This window comes from Lontra canadensis, unplaced genomic scaffold (assembly GCF_010015895.1).
Source record: "Lontra canadensis isolate GAN:19392208 unplaced genomic scaffold, GSC_riverotter_1.0 scaffold79, whole genome shotgun sequence".
Lineage (NCBI taxonomy): Eukaryota > Metazoa > Chordata > Mammalia > Carnivora > Mustelidae > Lontra > Lontra canadensis.
The window spans coordinates 891,790-916,584 of NW_022631073.1; positions in this window are offsets into that span (position 1 = coordinate 891,790).

The following is a 24,795-nucleotide window of genomic DNA, read 5'->3' on the forward strand; positions in this document are numbered from 1 at the left end:
GGGGCGGGGCGTGCGCGGGGCGGGGCGTGCGCGGGGCGGGGCGTGCGTGGGAGGGGCGGGACCTCGGGAGGGCTGCCCGGGAGAGACCGGGAGGGGCGGTGCGGCTGGAGAAGGCGGGGCCTGGGTCGGGTTGTGGACGGAAGGGGCGGGGCCACTGGGAGCGGGTCCGGGACCGCGGAGAGACCGAGGGCGGGGGCGGGACCTGCGCGGGGCTCTCCGGCGAAGCCCGGGCTTCTCCTCGGCCGCCCTCCCGTCACTCGCCCCGCCCCGCCCCGCCCCTCCCCGCGCCGAGGCTGCGCACGGTCTCCACACCCCGCACTCCTGTGACGTCACGGTCCGGCAGCCGCCGTGCTTCTTAAAGGGGCCGCGCGCGGACCCGCAGTCAGCGATGCGGGAGCAGAGGGGCTGGGGTTGGGGGTGGTCATGTGGCCCGCGCCTGAGCCACGGGCGTGGAAGGCGGAGGCCCGGGACATTTTATTAACTCACAGGCCGCGTGGGCCCCCGCCCAAGGTGGGCTCCAGAGGGGCGCGGAGCGGGACAAGGAGCGGCGCAGGAGGGAGGCGGGCGGGGGTCTCGGGCACGGGGCCGTGAGAGGGGGTCCTCGGGGCGGGGGCGCGGGCTGAAGACCGGGCTCTTGGGGAGGGGGCCGTGGTCGGGAGGGGGGCCGCGGGAGCCGGGGTCCCAAGGCGGGGTCGCGCGGGGTTCCGGGCTCGGGGTCCCCGGCGGGTTCCGGGGGGGTCTCTTAAGTGTCACCAGGGAGGCGTTTCGGGCAGAGGCTGTCCACAGGCGCCTGGGCGCGCCGCAGGCCTCTGCGCCCGGCCCCTGCCCAGACCGGCCCCGGGGAGCAGGTGGCGGGTGGCGCTGGCTGGGACGGGGTGGCCGCCCGGCGGGCCTGCGCGCCCCTGACCCTGCGGGTCGGGTCGGTGGGGGTGGCCGGCAGCTGGGCCCTCCCGGAAGGCGTCGGCTCTGCAGGTAGCTGCGGGATTCTGCTACTGCGACCACCCAAGGCCTGCAGCAAACGCATCTGACGTGGAAACCCACGTTCGCTCCGCGGGGTGGCCGGCCGGCGGAGTCGTGCCGGGCGGACGCTGAGGTGAAGCCGCAGCCTCCAAGGTGGGGACGGCGTCTACACGGTAGTTCAGGTTGACGGAGGCCATAAAGGTGTCTCTTTCCCAAGACTCAGTGTCCTTGCAAGAAGAGCCCCGGAGCACATGCTGCCCCCCACACCCTCCCAATCCCAACAGAAATCAAAGAAGAGGCCATGTGAGTGGACAGAAGGTGGCCCTGGACAAGCCAGGAAGAGAACTTTCACCAGAAACCAGATCCTGTGGGAATGCGATCTCAGACGTGGGGCGTCCAGACGGCGAGAAATAAATTTCCGCTGATTAAAGGCACCTACTGTGTGTCATTCTATGGTAACAGCCCAGCCCTACCAGTACGGCGTCTCCTGCTCACCTTCCTGTGAAACCAGCCTCTGCTAAGGACACTAGTCATAGAGAGCAAATGGAGACGCGTCCCCGACGTCTGGGGCCCGCTTCCTAAGAAGCAGGGTCGCCTCCTGCCCTGTCCTCAGGCTGTGTCTCGTCTCACACCTCTGCACTGCCTGGCCGGGGGTGCTGAGCTGCACACGCATGAGCTTGCTTCCCCCGCGACTGCCTGAAGTAGAGAGCACCCAGCCCCGTGCCCCATCCTCGCCCCGCGCCCAACCTCCTGGCTGCCCCGTTGGACCCCTCCCGCCATCTCCAGGCCACCAACAGCCCTTCTCATCTGGCAGACATACTTGCGCTTCACCTTCGCGAAGAAGAGTTTGCGGCCCACCCGCCTCTGCCCCCCTCCGCCCAGCCCCGGCTCCGTCATGCCCTCCCCTGGCAATCACGCTGCTGCGTCTCAGACCCTATGAAGTCCCCCTTTGTCCTAGGCCCCTCCTCGCCCTCTCATCTCTGCTCCATTTACTGCAAACCTTCTACAAGTGACCGGCCTGCCCCAAGCGCCAGTGGACCACCCTTCCAGGCTCTCAACTGCTGCTTGTGCCCACACCCCAACGGGGCCACCCGCACGGTTAGCACTGGTTCCTAATTCAGCAGCCAGTCGCCACCCCTGGCTTCCACCCACCTGACTTACCCCCAGAAACGGGTTCTGCCCTGGTGACCGTGACATTTGCCATCTTGGTCCCCCTGGCTGCCTGCCCCCCAGCCACTCTTGCTCGCTCTTCCCAACGCTCCGCCTGGAGTCCCGGCCTCCTCAGCTGTGGTCCTGACTCCTCCTCCTTTCATGTACACTGTGTGCCAGTCTCCTCAGACTTTCTCCAGGTGCCTGCTGCTGCGCTGGGAAGGGCTATCTCGAGGCCAGCAGACCCAACAGATTCCAGAATCACTCCTTCCTTTGGAGGCTCACACTCCAAAGTGTCCAGTCACTCTGCATGCGGCCCTTGGCGGCCGTGTTTGACTCTGTGCCCCAGAGGCAACTCCACTGGCTGCTGCTGGCCCACCCGACCTCTCAGATGCTCCTTCCTCCTTCAGACTGCCCCCTCCACCCCGACCCACCCACCCAACTCCATGCATGCCATCACACCAGCTTTCCCCTCTGCCTATGGACCCCCCCCCCCCGCCTCCCTGCCACACAGGTGCAGCCAGCCACGGAGAAATAACAAATGTGCGCCGTGTGAATCAGCGCCGTGTCAGAGCCATGCCCGTGCCTGGATCCAGGGCTACCCGACTTTCAGAGAGGTATTGAACCCTAATCTCATGTAAGTTAAAAGCCACATTCATAAAATCGTGGGTAAAGGGGAGGCTTACTTTTTCTAGCATGTCCTTTTTTGCCATTGGAACACTGTCCCATCTCTGGATGTTTCCTTTGCTGAGAAAATAATACCATTTTTTAAGTTTTGCAACTTATTATACGTTTTGCAAAGCCCACTTATCCAGCCTCAGGAGAGACCTGGCCCCCCCGGCATCAGGGTCTGGATCTGTCCCCCAGTGAGCAGCACAGAGAGGGGAGGTGGAAGCCGCCGGAGCGTGACATCGGATCTTCCGCAGAAGCCCGCGTGCTCCAACGCAGCCTGCTTGGCCAAGTGCTCGTGGGGCTCCCAGACACAGTTTGGCCAAGGCTCTAGTTAAACAATAATATGCTGTCAGCTGTCCTGGAAAGGACAGCCTAGTAGTCACTAATCTCATATCGTGACTTAGTTTAAGATAGTGACCAATTTATTCATGGATTCATCTCATCCGATGCTTGAGAGGTTCACGGCTGGGGTTCCTTCTGCACAAGCGTGCTTAAAAGTCCCCCTTCCACCCACAGGTGGAGAGGAGGACGGCATTCTGTGGTTGCAAAGTGTGTTTCAATCATGTGGTCATCTACTTCCAACACCCCTGCTGAGGGGTCACCCTTGGTCCGTTGTTACAGCACACGGTGTCCAAGGTCCCACTCCAGGTGCTTTTCCGCATAGATCCTGGCCAGACCCCCCCCCCCCGCCCCGTGGAGGAATCCAGGGCTCTGTCCTCAGTGAGAGGCCAGACTGGGTTGCTTTAGCCAGAAGCATGTTTGCCGTTAGTGAGCTCACGGGCAGCTTGTGACCTCACAGTCACCTGGGAAAGGGAGGCATCTGTGCTTCTGAGTCACTTGGATTCCTCCGTCATTCACCAGCTCTCTCCGGGAGCAGCCAGCACTTTGCAGGCACCCCGGCTGTGTGGGGTGCTTCACAATTCTTACTCCTAGTCCTCGGAAACAGCCATCTGAGGTTTATATATGCATTTGGGAGGTAAGAAAACCAAGCTTCGGGAGCAGAAAGCGGGTCAAGTCCCCACAGGCAGCGGGGGCCGAGCAGGACGCCGAGCCTGGCGGGTCCTTGACAGCAGGTGTGGTCTTACCCGGTGTCCGGCCTTTCCCTTGTCCCTTTGCTCCTTCACTTACCTGTTTGGTGAGTCTTTGTCGGTGCCTTCCCCGTGCGGCGCTTCATGCCAGCGAAGACTGGTAACTGCCCAGGGAGCTGAGATCCGGTGGGAAACGCGCGCTGGCCCTGCATCGAGGCGGCACGGTGCCCGCTGACAGTGCCCTTACGACAGGCACGCACTCATCCCCGATAACCGAGGTCTGTCGACCGGCTCCATCCTCCCAGGAGGAGCAGGGGCTCCTCATCTCATGCGAACGCGCTGTGGCTCTTGCGACGGGATCTCTGGCGAGTACTGCACACGCTGCGCTCCTTGCCCAGCTCGGGCCATACACGCGCTCCCGGCTCCTCTGGTTCAAGCCCGGCTCTGTAACGTTGGTGCTTTGGGGTGCAACGGAGGGCTCTCCCTGGAGGCTTTCCATCCCAGAGCAGCCGATGCCGGACGGACACATCGCGCCGTGGGGCCGGGTTGTTTCCCTTCCTACCCGTCGGGTCAGTGCGCTCAGAAAAAGCCCTTGACAGAAGTCTAGCATCTCTTTGTGATTAAAACCTCTTGGCAAATGGAAGATGGAGAGGACCTCCTGAACCTCCTGAAACACAGCCGTTAGAAATGTGCGTGAGCACCACGGGGTGCGGACAGACGCCGCTGTTGCCACCCAAGCTGTGGGATGAGGCAGGGCTGTCCTCCCGCACTCCTGCTACTCAACATTAACTAAAGGTCGGTCTGTGCAAGAAAATAAGAAAAAGAAAGAAAATGCACACAGATTGGAAAGCATGATGTGAAACTCCCGTTGGTTTCAGGCAACATGATCACTGACGTGGAAAATCCTAACAAGTCCACAAAAAATACTTCCAGATAAATGAATTGACCAAGGTCATGGCACACGGGTCAATATTCAGAAATCAGTCGCATTGTTGGATATTAGAAACGAGGACTGGAAAACAAAACTTTAGATCATTTCCATTTAAACAGCTTGGAAGGTAAAGTGCTTATGTGTAAGTATAGCACAGCACGAGAAGTCCTCTGTCAGAAACCACGGAGCGCAGAGGCATGAAGCTGGGGGCAGAAACGGGGGCGCCCTGCCGCCTTGCTGGGTTCAGGGATTCAGTGACATTAGGATGTCTTCTCCTCCATGCAGCTTTAATGCAACCCCACTCTATCTCAGCTGGCTTTGGCTTTTTTGTTTTAGAAACCACAGGTTCATTCGGAAATATATATGGAAATGCAAAGTACCTAGAACCACCAAAAGAGTTTCGAAAAAGAAGAACAAAGCTGGGATCCTCACACTGCCTGATTTCCAGACTTAGAAAGCCGTCGTAATCAAGATAGTGCTTTGTTGGCATAAGGATGGGCTGATCAGGGGAAGAAAAGGGAGAACCCGAAAGCAGACCCACACTGGTGCGGTCCAATGGTTTAGACAAAGACGGCATTTCAAGGGGAGAGAATTGTCTTTTCAATGAACAGTGCTGGGAGCAACGGGATTTCCATGCAGCACAAAGCAAACCCTGACTGACCCTGACACCTAACACACACACACACACACACACACACACACACACACACGACACCTAAGTTAACTAAAAATGGCTCACAAACCCACAGCCAAAAGCGAAAGCTATAATACTTGCAGAAACACGGGAGACTATTTTTGAGACCTTGGAGCAGGAACAGATTTCTCAGAGAGAAGGACCCCAAAACCACTACCTGCAGTGAAAAAAGGGGGGGAGATTAAGTCGCAGTTCATCAAAATTTTAAAGCCACACTCTTTTGGCGCCGAGGTCCGTCATGAGGACAGAGAGCGTACGAGGGTACCATGCGGCAGGACAAACAGCCAGGCCCAGTCTCAGAAACTCCACAGTGAACGAAAGCCAGACGCAAAGAGCAGGTACCACACGATTCCATGCCTTCGACATGCGAGGAACGGCAACAGTGCCCCATAGGGACAGGGGCAGGCCAGCGGCCACCCCCCACCAGCAGGGGAGGACCACATGTGGGGGTGCAGGCGGGTTCCAAGGCGCCTACAGTCGTCAAAACCCATGGAACGGCCCATTCAACACAGATGGATTTCACTGGACAAAAGTGGCACCTCGAGGCTGACCTTCCGTGCCTGGAAAAGGAAAGCAACGAGTGGTTATGTTTATGGACATCTATTTCTCGTGTGTGATGACATAAACCCAAATCCTCTAAAATCAGAGAGTGGGTTTTAAACTCGTTTGTCGCCATACCGTGAACTAACATAAGACAAATTAGGGGCCTTGGGAGCTTATTGTGAAAATCCTTGCGTGTTGTTTCTGAAACATGGAAACGTGTGGATACAGGAACCTCTCCCAGGACCTACCATCTGTGGCCCATCCTACACGGGTGTGCAGCCTATCATCGTCCTACAAATCCGGGGGGGGGGGAGTTCTGAATTCTAAATTCTATCTGGTCCCAAGGGTTTCGGATAAGAGATGGTGGAGCTTTAATTGGCACCACACATGAGAAAACAGACCCCATTCGGGTCCACACGGTTTATCACTTAGAAGAGGCGCTGTGAGCCTCACACATCTCAGAACCGAACACCGATGCAGGACGCGCTTCCTCTTCCTCGGGACCTGCAGGGCTGTCTGCACCCGGGTCCTGGGGCCGTGCGCGGCCTGCCACAGGCTCTCCGCCCTAACCCACCCGGGGAAGGAGCTGGGGAGGGGCTTGGAGGGCGCCTGCTGGGAAGAGGCCTGGGCCCTGGGAGCAGAACCCCTGCTCCAGAGAGCATCAGACGTCGTCTCCCAGGCACAGAGTGGGCCGCTGGCTGTGTGTGGCTCACGCCCCTCTCCACCAGACGAGGCATAACCCTCCACAGAGGCGGGTCCCTGGTCAGAAGGACTGGGCACACGGCCACGGCACCATGCCCTGTCCTTGACCACAAGGATGCCTAACTCTGGGAGAGAAAGCCTGAATCCGTGGCCAGGACGCGGCGGGACGCCCGTTCTGCTCCACAGACCTTCGATGTCTCCTGTTCCATCCATCCGTGGGCTCCATCGCCGATCCCGAGGGTTGAGCCGGCCCGGCTGGGCCTTGCGGTCTGGACCCTGCGATCACTGTCTCCAGAAGCGCTGGCCAATCCTCACCTGTCTTGGGGACCCTGCTGGGGAGCGAGCCACGGCACTCCGGAGGAAACTGAAGAGTGGTTGTTGGTCTCCGTTGGGCCTGCAGGGAGATGCGTGTGTGAGTGTGCAAGGCCTGCCCCTCTGGGAGGGCTCTTAGCTCCTCTCCCTCGGCAGAAACAGGGCATTGACAAGGCCAAGGTATCTTCATAAAATTACACAGGCAGAAAATGCTGCCATGTCCTGGGATTCAGACGAGCCAGTGGCCACCAGATGGTCTGGGGCTGCCCGCGGTAGACCCGCTGAGGGACACGTCCCCAGCCAGGAGCTCACCCTTTGTGCGGAAGGGACAGATAGTTTTCAGAATCACCAAGAACCCCCAGCGGTAACTAAAACCAAGTCAGGAAAATTATACAGAGTCTGTCTCCGAGTTTTGAAGCGGTCAGGGCTTCCAACATGGTGTCCGCCTGCCCTGAGGGTAAAGCCGGTGGCCCTCGGGATCCTCCTGCAGACGCACGTTTGGGTAATGAGCGTCACGGGTGTTGGCAGCGGCTCGCAGCTCGGCTGTGACCTCTACTTTGTCGTTTCGTATTTATGAAATCAGCTTTGAAAAGGTTCGCGTCTACCATCGTTTGAATCTTCAGAAGACCAACCGCGTCCCGGAACCGCCCCCGCGCACCGAGTCCCTGAATCGCGGCATCTTTCCTCTTCGCTCGGAGCCGCACGCAGAGCAGGTCCCCGCCGCCGCGTGCGCCGGCGCCCTCCGGACGCGAGCAGCGGGAGTGGACGGCCAGACAGGCGAGCGAGCGCAGGAACCGTCTCACTAAGTCACGCTAACATCTACGTCCTTGAGAGCAGCGGCCCCTGAGTCAAGCCCCACGAAGACACACACAGCACGTTTCTGCTAAAGCTGGTTTTCCAGGGATGGGGCTTGCCGACAACCACGCTCGCTTTGGTGGCCCCTCGTCGACCTCGTCCCATCAGCAGTATCGTTCCTCTGCCTTGCAGGAAAGTGGCAGAAACTGCAGTGTGTGGTGCTCCGTGGCCACCGACAGCTGAGGGCTCCAGGGGCCACGCGCAGTCCCAGAGCACAGGACGAGAGCGTCTGCACTGGCTCTGACGTGGGTTCTCTTCGTGGTGAGAGCAGCTCCTGCAACAGCTTGGGGTGAACGAGAAGCAGGCCCCAAGGCTAGGACGCCTCCCGGACCCGTGGCTCGCGGACCTGGACTTGGGGAGTGAGGGTGGCGGGAGGCCGCTGGGGAGGGGAGCCGGGAGAGGCAAGGCTGGGCTGGCCAGCTAGCCGGGGCGGCATGGGGCACAGGGGCAGCAGGAGGTGTGATGGGCCTTCCTCCCTGCAGGGTTGGAAATCGGAGCCTGGAGGGGTTCAGGGCCACATGGAGGCCGCAGGATCCTTGAGGCGGCACGGCGACAGGGTCCGTCCGTGACGGCAGGCAGGAGTCCTGCGCCGACTCGGGGAGCCGATGTGACTTGACACTGGCAGCCGTTGCCGGCAACGTGCAGGCAGAGTCCCCAAAGGTCAAGTCAAAGAGGGGAACACTGTTGGCCTTGAAGCAGCCCGTCCCGCTGAACAAGGGGGCGCCCCGTGTTCAGGCTAAAGTCCCTCTGACCATATTTTCGAGCTAGTTTTTCTGAGTTTAAAAAAGAGAAAAGGAAAAGAAAAGCTGATCACTAGAGCCTCTGAAATCGTTTCTCGTACACAGGAGGGCAAGGGGTTTGTTCCTCAAACCCAGTCTGCGAGCGGCTGGAGGTCAGCCTGACTGCGTCCTGGTCCGGGTCGCCCTTCGGGGTGATCCTGGACGCCAGGCCTCCCCCTTATTACACACACACGGTGTTTTCAAATCTCTTTCTTTAAAACGCTTACTTATTTCTAGCCAGTAATACCTTATGAGACAGGTTCGCGCACGAAAACAGCGATGACTCCGTGTAACGCAGCCTCCTCACGGCTTCCACGAGCCGCTGGGATCCGCCGTGTGTGACCGACGGTAATTAGAGTCTCACAAGAGCAACCAGGAGCAACCCAATATGTCATTTTCCAATTGTGTCTATGTATGTTTCTCTTGCCTCCTCAATTAAGCAGAACTCTGTCAGTAGTAACACTAAGAGAACTCGGATAGTGTATGATCCATTCTTTCGTCTGGAGGAATTATTGATTACCCTCTCAATGATAAGGTACATCCGTCTCAAAACAGGCCTTTCTACGAATGCCAAGATTCTTATGTGCCCTTCAGTGCAATTTCCCTTTCTCCAAAAATGTCATACGGATCTCTCAAGTGTATTTCTGGGTATTTTAGTCTCTTGTCCTATCATTAGGACCGATGACTGTCTCCTTCCACACATTTCAAACTAGCACTTTGTACGCAGAAACGCAACTTAATCTGAGTTACATTAAACACTTGAAAACTATCCCTTCTGGTTTTCTCTCTATAATAATGCTCTAGACATGCTCTCCGTTTTTCAAGCAGGCAGTCACATTAACAGGCTTGATATTAAGATTTGAATGCTGTTTAAAGCTAAGTTAAGATGCACCCAAAAATCAAACATATAGGACAGATTTTTTTTCAAACCACAAATAGATTTAATTAAACTATTTGTCTTTTGAAATAGGAGTCAAATAAAATATTTACTTTAAGATGGATCCCATCATGATTTTTAAAATGATGTGCCTTTTTAAAGAGATTTTATTTATTTAGTTGAGAGCGAGAGAGAGAGAGAGAGAGAGAGAGCGAGAGCGAGTGCACAAGCAGGGGGAGCAGCAGAGGGAGAGAGGAGGAAACAGGTTCGCCGCCGCGTAGGGAGCCTGAGGCGGGGCTCGACCCCAGGACCCTGAGACGGTGACCTGAGCTGAGGGCAGACGCTTGACTGACTGATCCAGGCAGACGCCCCTTGATGAAGTGTGTTGAAGGGTGAACCGTGTCAAGCACCCATGACAGGAAGGGCCGCCCGGCCGTGTGGGGCCCCAAGGACAGAGGCTCTGCCCGTGGAGCCGTCGCCCATGTGGTGTCCTCTGCGTTTGCTGCTCACGGTCGCAGCCGCGGGTTCCTTGTGCCTGTGCTGTTGGAGGCCGACGGCGGCACTGGCCCGAAATCCAGCTGCGGAACGGCCGGCGGTTGCCCTGCCCGCTCGGCCGCCGGCACCTCACCCTTCGACCCTGAAGTGACTCTGGGCCGATTAGTGCAACGGTTGCCTCAGTCAACAGGTTCAGTTGGAACTCAGAGCTTAGAAACTGCACATTTCCCCTCTCCAGCCAAAGCCCAAGAAACAAATCAGACGGGAGTGCCTGGGATTGCAGGGAGTTAGAAGCACGGTAGCCCCTGCACCCTGGCCCCCAGCACGGACTGACACTCTCTGTAGTCCCCCTCGGGGCTGCGATGCCAGACCCACCCCGGAGAGGGCACGCTGCCCTGCCCCCTACCTGGGCTCCCTGTGCCCCCTCTTCCTCCAACTGGACACTCCAGCAGGGCCTCGGTGCGGACTCGGGAGTGGGGCCACCCCGGGTGGCAGATGATAGAGACACGGCCCGGGGACGACTGGGGAAGCCAATGGCAGGGCTGGGTTGGGCCGTTGTGGGGTCTCCACCGCGTGCAGAGACGGACCCTGCAGAAGCACACACAGTTCAGAGAGGAGCGTGGTCCCAGGCCAAGGAAACCGCTGTCACTGCAGCAAGACCCTCTTTGCCAGGTTCTTCCCCCAAGTCACCAAGCGCACACAGCGGGTCCCACGACAGTTCCCTGCTTTCTCGGAGAGGGCACGTCCCGCCCAGGGGCTTCCGGGGAAGGGGGCGTCGCAGGACCACAGACACACGGGGCTCTACTCTCCTGCTCACCTGGGGAGCCAGGGGAATACGGACCTGGGTGCTTGCCCGTCTGTGCTCCGTCCTTCAGAGTCCCCTGGGCTCCTCCCCGACATGTAGCATGGCCAGAGCGCGGGGACAGCTGTACGGGCCATGGCCACCCAGCCCAGGGCAAGAAGGATGGGAAGACACGCCCCAGCCATCCTCTCCCTGGACCTCTCTGCCTGGACCCAAACGGACGTCCGTAGGCAAGCCTGGGCTCAGCCTCTGGGCCAGAGCAGAGGGGAAAGCGGGGACCGGGGTGGGAACCAGCAGCATTCCCACCCCCGAGATCCTCAAGTTGTTTTCCTAAGACTGGGCAGGCAGGGACTCCCGTTCAGCTTCCCCAGGCCCACTGCACACCTGCACAGGGTGAGGTGGGCCCTGGGCTCATCTGGCTCTGCGGGGGGTGGGGGGCAGGTGGCCAGGCTGCACCCTTGCTGGGGAGGCCCTCCCTTCCCCCAGGGGTCACTGGGGTCAGCAGCCCCCACGTGGTGGCTTTTCTTGTAGAATCAGCGGAGCGGCTCCTTCTCTCGGCCCACAACAATGACAAACTTCCTCTGAACCAATTTCATCCTCTGCAGACCAAAGACAGTTGGGACATTGCCCTAGAATTGACCTAGGAGAGCGCTCAGGACGTGGGGTATGGGATGGCCTGGCATCGGCAGAGCCTTGCTCGGCTCCTCGCAGAAGCCCCCAGCCCTAACCCTGCCCTGGCCCAGGCAGGAGCACAGAACCTTCCCTCCGCTTTCCAGCCCTCCTGGTGGAAACCCGCTCCCAGGCCAGGCTGCTTCTGCCGGGGTCTTGCCCCTGCTAACCGGGGGCCGCCCCCTCCTGCTGTGATCCGGGTTTGCCTGGCACTGCCCTCTCCGCGGGGCTCCCTGATGATGCTCCGACATCCTGGTTCTTGGAGTCCCATCAGCCTGGGCTCCACTGAGTCACAGGAGGGGCTGTCCTGAGCTCCTGCGCTGGCCTTTCTCTCTTTCCTGGCAGGCCCAGGCTCAGCCCCCCTGTGGGGTCCTGGGGCTGCAGGGTCCCGCAGCCAGCTGTGTTTGCAAGAGCTAGGGTGGGCGGCCTGGGCCAGAGCAGACAGTGTAGGATGGGCTCTAGGGGCGGGTCTCTGGCTGTGCCTGGGGCTCCGGGAGACCAGGCTCCGCAGATGAGCTGGTAAGGGCCTGGCTGTGGTCAGCCCCAGAGCCGCAGAGTGGAGAGGGGAGGAAGGGGAAGTGGACTGGGGGAGGGGCTGAGGCGTGTTCTGGCACAGACCACGGACTCTTGCCTCCAGCCCTCATCCTCCGGGGGTGGGCCCCAGGGCAGGAGGAGGACAAGGAGGGAGGGAGGTCAGGCCGGGACCCCGGAGCCTTGTGATTCACCGGCCTGCAGACACCCAGCCCCCCTGGTGAGACTCTCAGCCACGAGCGGTTGGTGTCATGAGAGCCTCTGGGCAGGTGTGCACAGACCCTCGTGGGTGCCCCCCGTCCCGCCCCTGCCCTTAGACGGCGAGAGTGCGCTCGGACTGAGCCCACCTGCTCTAAACTGGCTCTGGGTGTCACCGCTTCCCCATAGCCCAGGGGCCTCCCTGGTGCCGTCCAGGCACTGCAGTGACCAGCATGGTCAGGGCCTCGTGCTCACTGCAGGCCCGGGGAGGCAGCCCCCCTGTTGCCTGCACCTTCCCATCCTGGTCAGATTCGAGCAGCCTGAGGGGCACCACCCCAAGGCCCACACACAGTCTTTTCCACGTTTCGGCAGACAGGAAGGCCACGCCGGCCCGGACACCGCCCTCAAGAAAAGTGGGCCCTGGGGGTGGCAGGGGACACAGAGGACCCTGGGGGCAGCCTGGCTCTCCCCTTTTGGGCGTGACTTGGAGACGTGGCAGCCCGCCAGAGAGGCGGTTCACAAGCGTGGCAGTCCGGGCCTGATGAGGGGAGCACGGGGCTCCGGACGTCACCCTCAGCTCCGGAATGACCTTGGGCAAACCACCGTATTTCCCAGCCTCAGTCTCCCCATTGGTGGAGGGAAGCCCAGTGGGAGGGTGGGCCCTGGGGGCTGTGTGGGGCAACAGCAAGCCGGGAAGGCCCATAGCCAGTTCCTGGCCGGGACCCTGGGGTCTGTGGGTTCAGCCCCCAGTCTGGGTTAACTGGTGTGCGGGTGGTGAGGGGAACGGGCCCGGCTCACACACAGCCCTCCAGACCGTGAACAGCAGCGCAACTTCATGATCGAGCCAGTCAGTCACCTGACTTTCAGACCGCGAGCATTGCAGCCCAAAGTTACAGAAAGAGGAGAAGCGCTTTCCGGCTGAGCCTGTCCTCCCGCCGGCCTCCCGCCGGGCTCCGGTGCCCCAGCCAAGCGTCTCTAACCTCGGCAAAGGCAAACCGGAGAGGCCCCGCTCCAGGCTATTTTAAGCACGAACTTAAAAAGTAAAAGCAGCTGTAAAGTGAAAATTTTAGGAACATTTCCATTTCCTGGAGTGATGGAACGGAGAGCCCGGGCCCAGCCACAGGATCCTCCGCCAGCCAGATCCCAGCTCTGGGCATGGCACGTCCTGGCCTTGGGCAGGCAGCCCGGTCTCGCGGTCTGGAGGGCCGTGTAAATGCCGAGTTTCGGTGATTCATCGGGGCTGCGGTGCTGGGCAAAGGCCGAGGCGGGCTTGGCGAGCAGGCCCCCACCGTAGGCCTGGAGGAGGAGCAGAGGACGCCCCGCCCGCCCCGCCCCACCCCGCCCCTCCCACAGCCAGCCCACAGTCAGCCCTGCAGTGGGCCCCCGGCTTCCCCCACGACTGCCTCCAGGGCCCAGGCCACAGGTCTTCTCCGTCTGGGAGACCCTCCCGCATGCCTCTGTCACCCAAGGCACCCAGACACCTCCGACCAGATTCAGGAGCAGACGGGGAACCAATGTCCCGGGGCTGAGCACACCCCAGCTCTCAGCAGCCCCTGCCCAAAAGGCCAAGCCAACCAGCAGCCCTGGGCTGGGGGCTCTGCCCAGAGACTGAGCCGGGACCCCCGAAATACCACCCTGACAACAGGGCCGCAGTAACGATGGAGGTTCCTTCCAGTTCCAGTGACAAGGAGCCGGGGCCCCTCTGGAGGGCTCACCGGCTGCTGCTCGCCCGCCCATCCCCAGCGCCGGCACAGAGTGCGTCCAGGCCCCGAAGGCGGGTCACCCACATATTGGCTCTTCGACTTTCCTGGGGAGCAGGCTCTTTGCCCAAGCAGCCCTTTGTCCCACCCCGACCCAGAGTGCCCACAGGGGCCTGGACGCTGTCTGCTCCTGGACTTGGGCCCTGTCCTGGGGAGACACACACGGCACTCACTGGTCGGTGGGCAGCCCGCTGGTCCATCTCCTGGGGAGTCCCAGCACCTACCACCAGCAGACGGCTGGTTCCCTCTAAGGATAGGAGGGAAGGGAGGTTCCCAGGCTTGGGAAGGGGGCGGATGCGGGAGGAGGAAGGAAAGGGATGAGGGAGAAGGGGGAGAGGAGCGCAGGCTCTGCTCCCGAAGTGGGGTTTCTAGAGATATTCAAGCACCGGCAGGAAGCTCAGCCTGCGACCCCCAGTGAGTGGCATTATCTTGTCTGTGTCCTTCCTGCTCCCCAGGCCGCTGGGCAAAGACCCCCTCCCCACAGTTCTGGGGGAAGCCCGATGCCAGGGCAGCCCAGCCACCCACTGTCTGTCTTCCCTGGAGGCCCATGGCACCCGTGCTCAGCTGGCCCCAGGTCTGGCCAGCAGGGTAGAGAGGCCCGTACCCCCAGTCAGCACAGGGCAGGGGCCGGCTGGTGCGTGGGTGTTGCTGATCGTGCCATGGTGCAGAGGGCACGTGCACGGCCCTGGGCGCTAGCCCCGCCACCTCCCCTCCAAGGCTGTCACCGGCCTGGGGCATGTGGAGGTGAGACCCAGCCTGGGCTGCGTAAATGCCCCTTTGTCTCTCATTACCTCAAATCAGATGTTGCCTCTTAAAGGTCGGCTTTTACTTTGAGCAAAAAGATAAATACGGAGTTTTATTTTCTCAGTAGGACGGTGTAGGCAAGGAGGTCTGACACCCCCTGCCCCACTTACACGCCCAGCCCTCCTCGCTCCCTCTGGGCCAGGGGCTTGGCCAGCTCACCGGTGCACCCCTGGGTCCCCTGCAGCGTGGGCCTAGGCAGGCAACGTCCCGACCTGGGCTCTGGCACGAGGAGGCCGTCCATCACCTGGGAGGCCGGCTTTACTCGATCCTGTGCCGGGCCACTCACGTGGGCTGGCCTCCCTCTCGGGGTCACCTTCCCCATGGACCAAGTCCACGGGCCCCAGTGAAGGGGCCGTGTCCATTCCCTGGGCCTCCGCTGCAGGCCAGATTCCAGCCAGGGCAGCGAGGGACCCAGGACTTAGGCATGGAGCGGGACACCTGGGAGGGTGGTACAGAATTCCTGCCTTTTCCTTGGCTTCTTGGGAAAGTCAGCCCTCTTAGTGACATACGTAGAGGGCCGGTGGAGGAGACATCTGCACGGGGCTGGCGGGCATGAGACACCTGTGCGTGGGATGCTTCAGGTGGGCCTGTGGTCACCGGGGAGCGACTGGTGTCCTGGCGGCTCAGGTCCGCAGCACGGCGCCCGTGGGAGCCAGGCATTCCAGCCCACAGCCTCCCGGGCCCGCGGCCTGTCGGCACCCTTCTTCCTGCAGCACCCTGCCCTGCGCGCTGCGGGGCCCCTGGACAGCGGTCACTGTCGACCACATAGCGCCTCATTCTTCCCCACGAGCCCAGCCCCAGGAAGCAGGGGCACGGGATAGGGGCTCGGAGGCCTCATGAGGGCTCTGCGTCCCCTGAGGCAGACAGGTTGAGCCTGGCTAGCGGCCTTTCAGCCCCGGGAGGGTCATCTGGAGAGGTGGGGTCAGGGGTGAGCACATGAACCCCCCAGGCCTGGCTGGCCTCATTCTCGCCTCTGGAAACCCTAAGAGGCCAGATCCCAGCCTTAGCTGTGCAGTCATCAGGCGATCACGGTCCTGGGGTGGGGAGCATCACGACAACACGGTCTGTGCGCCCCAGAACTTGCGCCTCTCTGGGTCTCATGGAATATTCATTGCCTGAGGGCCACTTTGGCTCTCTGGCTGGGGCGCCGTCCTCTTTAGTGTTTGGTGGGTCACTGCCTCCCGCCCCAGCCCAGGGTCATTCCAGCGCAGGGGTCCTTGGGGAAGTTCCTGTTTCCCTAGGGGCTTCCTGAGGAGCCTGGGCTGGGCCCCCCGCCTCCCGTGTTCCACTCTGTTTCTGTGCAGAGAGGGCGTGGGTGGCTCTGCCCCGGGTGACCCAGGACGTCCGGCTCACTTTCTCTGAGTCCTGAGTTAGCTCGATCCAGGGCCCCAGGGCTTTCTCTCCCCGATGCCATGTGGGTGCAGCTTTAACATTGGAAGTGACCCCACAGAAGTGGGAAGGGCACTGGGGCTCCGCAGTGAGGCTGGCGTCCGGGCTGGGGGAAGGCTCTCCTCCAAGTGCTCTCTGGCCTTGGAGGACGCTGGGGTCTGAGGCCGAGGCTGGAGACCGTGCTGGCTGAGCCAGAAGCCCTGGGCCGGGGGGAGCAGGATGGGAGTGGGTGGAGAACCCTGTGTGCGCATCCTGGTGTCAGTGTCCTGTGCGGGGGCACAGGGGTTAATGGGAGGCTTGGCTCCTTTGCTGGGGTCTGGCTCCCCCAGAGCAGCATCTACGGCCACTTGCATCTTCATCAGCGGAACGGCCGTCCCGAGGGCCATGACATTACCTGAACGGTTCAAGGTAACCCGGAGAGGTGCTGGCCTGACTGTGGCTTTTCCCATGGAAACAGATGATAAGCTGGGCATTCAGGGACCCCTGGACCACGAGGTGGCTCAAGGTCACACAGGCTCTGGGGCTATGACTTCTTTCCTCGGGAAACCAGGATGACCTCTGGGCACTTTGCAGACTGGCTCCCCCCAGGTGTGGGCTAGACATCCCACAGGACCCCGGGCTTCAGAGGCCCCACTTGTCCGGAAATCCCGGACCACGTTTTCACTGGAACCCCACACCCACGGGCTCTTCAGGGAGCACTCTGGCCTCTGTGGAGGGCCCTGAGCTGCCAGGGGGACCTCCGTGGGGTGCCCAGGAGAGGAGTATCAGGTGGGAGGAAGGCAGGAGGGGGGGATCCAAGCCCTGGGCCCAGGAAGGGCTTGAGGGTCCAGGGTTGGGGGGTCAGGCAGCCCTGCCTTCCTGGCTATGTCCCTTGCTTTTCCAGGGGCTCTGAGCTCCCCCCAGGAGGGGCTCTGTCCCAGCCTAATAATAACTCCCAGCCTGGCCCCAGCGGTCAGCTATTTTTAGAGTCCCTAACCCAGCCCCCATGTGACTCAGCAAGACCTCAAGCCGGGATGAGAAAGTTGCTGGGTGGCCCGCGGCCAGGATGCTGCAGGCAGCCCAACAGGCAGGCGTGGGCAGCAGGGGCCCAGAAGCAGGCCAGGCTGGCCCAGGAGCCCTCCCGCCTCTGGCCTCCTGGGAGCCTCAGGCCCTCCGGCACCCCCTCCCCCCACCCGCTGCTCCCTCCCGGCTGTGGCTCCTCCCCCCAAGCCGAGCGGAAAATCTGATGTCAGAATCCCAGTGTTGGCAAAGAATGCGACTGACCTTCACCTCCAGGGGAGCCATGAGGCCCAAGGGGCTGGGCCTGGATCCCTCCCCGCTCTTGGTGTCCCTAAGCGCTCTGGGACCACGGCCCCCTTCCCCTCTCGGACACCCCCTGCTCCAGTGTGGCCCTGGTCCCCAGCTCTTGGGGGTCTCACCCAGGCACTGAGCACTTGATTGTACCACCGGGTGTATCCCAGGCCGGTGCTGCCCCCAGTAGCCCGGGTTCATCGGGGGGCCGGCCAGGCCACTTGTTACTAAAAGGGTTTCTGGAGCAGGTCAGCCAGGCTGAGTGGAGCCGGGATGGTGAATCCCTTGCCCAGCTGCAAGCACAGCCCTGCCACTGGGAGCGGACAGTGATCCTGTCCACTCCCTGAGGAAGTGCGTGCAGGATGTGGGGAGGGCAGTGGGGTGAGCAAGAGAGCCACGTACACGCATGTGAGCACCCTCGTGTGTCGCTGTGCGCGCGTGAGTGCCCACCCGCGCATGTACCGTGTACACACGTGTTCCTGTGTCACTGTGTGTGCCCGCCTACACGTGTGCGTGTGTGTATGTGTGTGTACGTGTGTGCCCATGTGCCGCTGTGTGTGCCTGCCAGGTTGTACATGCGTGTGTGGGTGTTCACGCGTCACACTGGGTGGCACCCATGCATGCACATGTGTACAGTGTGTCCGTGTGTTGTGGTGTGCGTGTGAGTGCATGTCCGCGTGTGTATGTGTGTGTACGTGTTTGCTCATGTGCTGCTGTGAGTGCACACTCGTGTACACATAGGTACACACGTGCTCATGAGTTGCTGTGTGTATGAGCACAGCCCACACGTGCACATGCGTACGCGAGCGCGTGCTTGTGTGTTCACATGCATGTAAACATGTGCCTGAGGCAGCTTTTCTCCCTTGGAAGTACACGAGATTCTGCAGCGCCTCTGGTCTCATGCAGGCTCCCTGACAGATGTCCCCGCTGGCTGCCGGCCCCTTCCCACCCAGCAGGAGCGGTGCCAGCACCTGGAGCTGGGGGCTGTGCACGGACTTGATGGGGATCCCAGCCGGAAAGGGCAGGTCTTAGAGCCCTGCCCCCCTCTCCTGGCAGGTCCCATGGCTTCGGGCTGGCCCTCACGTGGGCGAACATAGGTGCAGACAGCCGGGAAGGGCGGCGGCCGGGAACACCGGCTTCCCACGCCCCGGGGGACGGGCTTGCGCCCCGGTCCCTTCTGCCTGGTCTTCCAAGCACCACCAGGTGTCCCGGTGCCGTCCGGCTGTGGGCTGCCCGTCATCATCTGTTCCCCAGAAGGCGGTGATTCAGGGGAGTGGCTCTGCCCGGGGTCACCCGGCCTCGCAGCCTTCAGACCGGCTCTCGTTTGTTTCCTCTGCTTGGAGCGTCAGGACGCTCCTCTGTTTGGGGAGAACACGGCTTCCCAAGGTGGGTGATGACAGTGGTTATGCCCGACCGGTCCTGCCTCTTCTTCCTATTCCTAGGTTTGTCATCCAGGGAAGTAAGGAGAAATGAAAAGCCGTTTTCTGGAATGAAAGTATTATGCTGTCTTTTCATTAACTTCAAAATACCTTAGAAAAAGGATTTCATTTAAAATATCTTGCTGCCGGCCCTTGTCATGGACTGCTTCTTAAACTTCCCACTAAGACACCCCTGAGACAGAAACACGGACACCCACCACACCTGGGCAGCCTGGGCAGGGAGTTCTGCTGGCTGGTGGACATCGACAGATGTCCCCTGTTTTCAGCTGCCCACGTGCCAGACCCCTCAACCTCCTTTTCAGAAACCCCAGCCTATGCCCACCAGAAACCTGAGGGGCCCTCTTGGCGTGGGGGCCACTTTCTGAGGCAGCTGTGCTGTTTCCCAAGAGCACCTCGAGGCCCCCGCCGTTCTGAATCCCCGCGGGCTGGCGGAGGGCAGCGGACCTCCCCTCGGTGAGCGGGAGCCTGCCTGGAGGGCTCCCCATGGGGACTGAGGGTCAGGAGAGCGGGAGCCGTGGACGCAGGGCCCGGGACAAAGGTGGCTGGAGGACAGAGGAACCCCTAGTCATGGGCCCCCCGGGGGTCTCCGTGCAGCAGCCCTTGTGGGCGGGGGTGCAGCTCCCCCCAGGGAAGGAGGAAAACCAGTCCCCAGTCCTGCCATTGGCAACATGGAATGGAACCCTGTGTGCACACACGTGTATCTGCACACACACATCGCAACGTACACTGCACATCACACACACACACACAGAGCACACACATCACGAAGCCCATAAGCTAGTCCTGCGGAAAGGAAGTGAAATGGCGTCCCGTCCAATAACATCAGGAAGAACAAGTCTTTGGGCAGGAAGGAAACTGAGGCAGCGCGGGAGTCTGAGCTGGAGGAGGAGCGGGGCTTCCACAGGACGTGAGCGGGGAGCTGCCGAGGGGTGCACACGGGGTAGAGAGCACCAGAAGTGAGCAGCGGCAGCAACCCCCCCGCTGCGCGCCCCGGATCCGGTGGACCAGCTGTGGGAGTCTGTGCGCAGACCCTCGGGATCCCCTAGCCACGTCTGCAGAAGGGTGGGTGTCTGTGCTGAGAGACACCGCGTACTTCTGCCTGCTTTCGGCACGGGAAGGGAATTCAAAACTTCGGGGAACGGCTAAAATAATTGTTTTACAAAGTGCCATGTGTTGTTGAGAGAACACACCTGTTGGCAGGTGTGTGCTAGATCTTCCTCATGTGTTCATATACGAGACCTCACGAGACCTCAGGACCCCAAGAAAGTGCTTCTGTAGAGACCACACTGGTTAACCTCGAAGAAGACACTGGAAAGGAGTGAGAAGGTCAGGCTGTACGGGGCACCTGCACCAGCCCCTCGCTTCCTTGATGGGGGCCAACGGCAGAGCTCGCAGGTGGGACACGGGACAGCCCCTCCTCTTGCTGGGCTGGGCCAGCCTTCCTGGTTAGCACAGAGACCCCCCGGCCACTAGGAATGAAAGCAAACCCCTCAAAGAGCAGAGCCCCACTCACCGAGTGTTTGGGGCCTCTTGGAATTGCAAATACGACCTATTACACTTCTGGGACGGGTCAACTGCTCTACTCAGAGGTAAACCAAGGGTCTTCGATGTCCTTGGAGTAAGAATGAAGATCTGGGGGGTTTCAACTACATTAATTGAAGAACTAACTGGGGGGAGGAACTGAGTATCTTATAAGCAAAAACTAAAAAGTTAGAAAAACAGTCAGAACTGATCAATATATTCAATTCCTGGTCCACAGACAAAATGGCAACAAAAAGAGATCCATGACAAACGGAATCCAGAAACAGAACAAAAATACAAATAAGCAAAATCATATAATAAGACATGCGGTTAAAATATGAAAATCCCAATAAAATAATTTTATAAAATATAAGTTAAGAAAATGGCCTCAAGAAACTTGAGAAAATAACACACTCATGAGAGAAATCGAGGAAGACTCAAGGAAATGGAAAAACGTTCCATGTTCCTGGATTGGAAGAACAAATATTGTGAAAACGTCTGTGCTGCCCTGAGCAAGCTACACATTCGAGGCAATCCCTATCAAAATACCATCAACTGTTTTCACAGAGCTGGAACAAATAATCCTAAAACTTATATGGAGCCAGAAAAGACCTCGAATAGCCAGAGGAACACTGAAAAAGAAAGCCAAAGTTGGTGGCATCACAATCCCAGACTTCAAGCTCTATTACAAAGCTGTCATCATCAAGACAGCATGGTACTGGCACATAAACAGACACACAGATCAATGGAACAGAACAGAGAGCCCAGAAATAGACCCTCAACTCTATGGTCAACTAATCTTCGACAAAGCAGGAAGGAATGTCCAATGGAAAAAGACTGTCTCTTCAACAAATGGTGTTGGGAAAATTGGACGGCCACATGCAGAAGAATGAAACTGGACCATTTCCTTACACCACACACGAAAATAGACTCAAAGTGGATGAAAGTCCTCAATGTGAGAAAGGAATCCATCAAAATCCTTGAGGAGAACACAGGCCGCAACCTCTTCGACCTCAGCCGCAGCAACATCTTCCTAGGAACATCGCCAAAGGCAAGGGAAGCAAGGGCAAAAAAGAACTATAGGGACTTCATCAAGATCAAAAGCTTTTGCACAGCAAAGGAAACAGTCAACAAAATCAAAGGACAACTGACAAAATGGGAGAAGATATTTGCAAACGACATATCAGATAAAGGGCTAGTGTCCAAAATCTATAAAGAACTTAGCAAACTCAACACCAAAGAACAAATAATCCAATCAGGAAATGAGCAGAGGACACGAACAGACATTTCTGCAAAGAAGACATCCAGATGGCCAACAGACACATGAGAAAGTGCTCCACATCACTCGGCATCAGGGAAATACAAATCAAAACCACAATGAGATCCCACCTCACACCAGTCAGAATGGCTAAAATTAACAAGTCACAAAATGACAGCTGCTGGCAAGGATGTGGAGAAAGGGGAACCCTCCTACACTGTTGGTGGGGATGCAAGCTGGTGCAACCACTCTGGAAAACAGTGTGGAGGGTCCTCAAAAAGTTGAAAATAGAGCTACCATATGACCCAGCAATCACACTACTGGGTATTTACCCTAAGGATACAAATGTAGTGACCCAAAGGGGCACGTGCACCCGAATGTTTACAGCAGCAACGTCCACAGTAGCCAAACTATGGGAAGAGCCCAGATGTCCATCAACAGATGACTGGACAAAGAAGATGTGGTATTTATATATAATAGAATATTACTCAAGCACCAACAAAACCAAAATCCTGCCATTTATAAGGATGTGGATGGAACTAGAGGGTGTTATGCTGAGAGAAATAAGTCAATCAGAAAAAGACAATTATATGATCTCACTCATACGTGGAATTTAAGAAACAAGACAGAGGATCATAGGGGAAGGGAGGGAAAAATAAAATAAAAAGAAATCAAAGAGGGAGACAAACCATAAGAGACTCTTAACTCCAGGGAGCAAACTGAGCTGCTGGAGGGAAAGGGCTGGGGGTGGGGTGACTGGGGGACGGGCACCAAGGAGGGCACGTGATGTGACCAGCACAGGGTGTGATATAAGACCGGTGAATGAAAACTACCCCTGAAGCCAATAGTGCACTGTATGTTAATTAATTGGATTTAAATTAAAAAAAATTTTAAAACAAACTTGAGAAAAACTGCACAGGCAGTTTTTTTTAAATAACTATAGAAGATTTTTGAAAATCGTTATTTAACAATCACTTGTAAACAAAGGTTGCCTGGGGAATCCCTTCCAACATGTAAAGAACAAGCAATATCCACGCTACAGACCTTTCCGGTAAAGACGAGGGGCTTCCTAGCTCAATATATGAGACCAGCATAACTTCAATCAAGAAACTGAAACTGATTCCAAAACACGTATCAGCCACCCAGATGCAGAGTCGAAGCTGGAACACCAGCACATCAGAATCACAGCGACGAGGAAGGCGCTCCCTCCGGTGTGCAGGTACGGTTTGCTCCAGGAGCCCAAGAGCAAGTAACAGGTAAGCTCGGTCCGGGGCAAAGGTCCACGAAGAGAAATCTCATCCTCTCCACAAAAGCCACAGGGCATTTGATCAAATCCCAAATCCACCCCAACAGCCTGAAGAAACTGTGATGAGAATACTACGGAATGGCGCGGTAGTTACCCCGGGAAATGCTGGAGCCCAGGCTGAGGTCCGCGTGCCGGCCGTCGGGTTGTGTGGGTGGCTTGGGCTGGAGCAGGGACTCACCAGGCGGCTCCGGGCGGCTCACACTCAGGGGAGGAGCACGGGGTCGTCTGGCCGCGGGGGTCACGGCTGTTCCTGTGGAGCTCTGCTCCTAACAAACCCCAGTCCCCATCCATGTCTCAGAGCCCAGATTCTGGTCTGCCAGCTGTGCCCTGAAAGCAGGGTTGGGTAGTCAAAGTGCTGCTGTGAGGGGCCGTCCTGGGAGAGGCGGGGATGGGGGGGTCTGCGTGGTTGTTTGGGCTTAGCCAGCCCGGTATTCTGCTGCTCTCCCCTTTTCCACCCACACTGAGCTGGGCACGTGATCCAGGCGTGGCAATCGTCAAAGCATCATCTCTTCCTGGTCAGAGGTGGGCAAGTGCCCCCATGACAGCCAATGAAGAATAATGAGAACTCTGTTAGGAATTCCAAACAAATATGGTCATTCCTCCCTCAGGTTTGTCCCTGTGGGAACGGTCTGGAGCTGTTGCAGCCATCCTGCGACCAAGAAGAAAGCGGTGCCAGAACAGGCGTACACGCTCAGAAACCAGCCTGGGATGCTTGATCAAGCCATACCTGAATCTTAAGCCATGTGAATGAATAAATGCCCTTGAAGTTAATTTGGTTGTTTTCTGTCTTGTATAATTAAGAGTCTGGACTGGCACAGGCTTCAGTCATAGCAGCATCCACGTACACTCAGCCCTATCCTGATGTCCTGAAAATCCAGCCATCCTATCCCTATGAGATGGCCCCGTCCCCGGTGGAAGTGCTGGACTCCCCAGATCCCGGACCATGGCAAACCCTGGCTGGAGGCCCCTGAGCACTCCCTGTGTGCCCTGACCAGGGCTCTGGGGGTGGCCTGATCATTCTATGGGCTCGGGGCCCTGAGAAGCGCACCAGCCCCAGCAGGCAAGATAGCTGCCCGGGGTGGTCTCTGCCGTGGAGCAACTGGGGGCTGAGCCCGATGTCCCTGCGAGGAGCAGCAGCTTGCCTTCTTTCTGGGAAACGCGCTCAGCGCCCCTGGGGACGCCCCCACAACCCGGCGCGGCTCGTCTCGCTTCTGCAGCCTTGGAGGAGAAACACGAGAAGCGCTTTCAAGAGGGTTTTGTTGCACACATGACACTGCAGTGAAAAATGACTTTTTTCCATTGCTCCGTCCAGAACATGGCCACTTCCTGTCCCCTGGAAGGGCCCCATCTGTCCGGAGGTCCTCTGTCCACAGTGTAGCCGCGGCCTTGTTTTGCACGCCTGCTGACCGACCGGCTCTCGCGTGTTTTCCTGCGAACTGCTTTCACACGCGCCTGCTCCGGGAGCCTCGCGCCCTCCCATTCTACAGTCAAGGAAACCAGGGCTCCGGAGGCGGCAGCTGGCGGATATCAGGGGCGGGGGAAGCTGAGGGGCTCCCTACCTCCCTTATGTCACTTCAAATCCCAGTTTGGACCCCTCCGCTCCCCAAGGGTCCTCAGGGAGTGGCGCACACACTGAGATCCCCTGGGACCAGAGCTCCAGCAGCCTCCGTGCCCAGCCGTCCTGGGGGTGCTGCGCTGGGAGTGTGTCTGAGCCCCAACAGTCCCGGGGCCCCGCCATGTCTCCAGGAAGGGCAGGCTGCTGTCGATGTGCGTGGTCCCCGGGGATCTGGGGGGCATCCCTCAGGCAGGTGCCTGGAGCAGGCCATCTGGC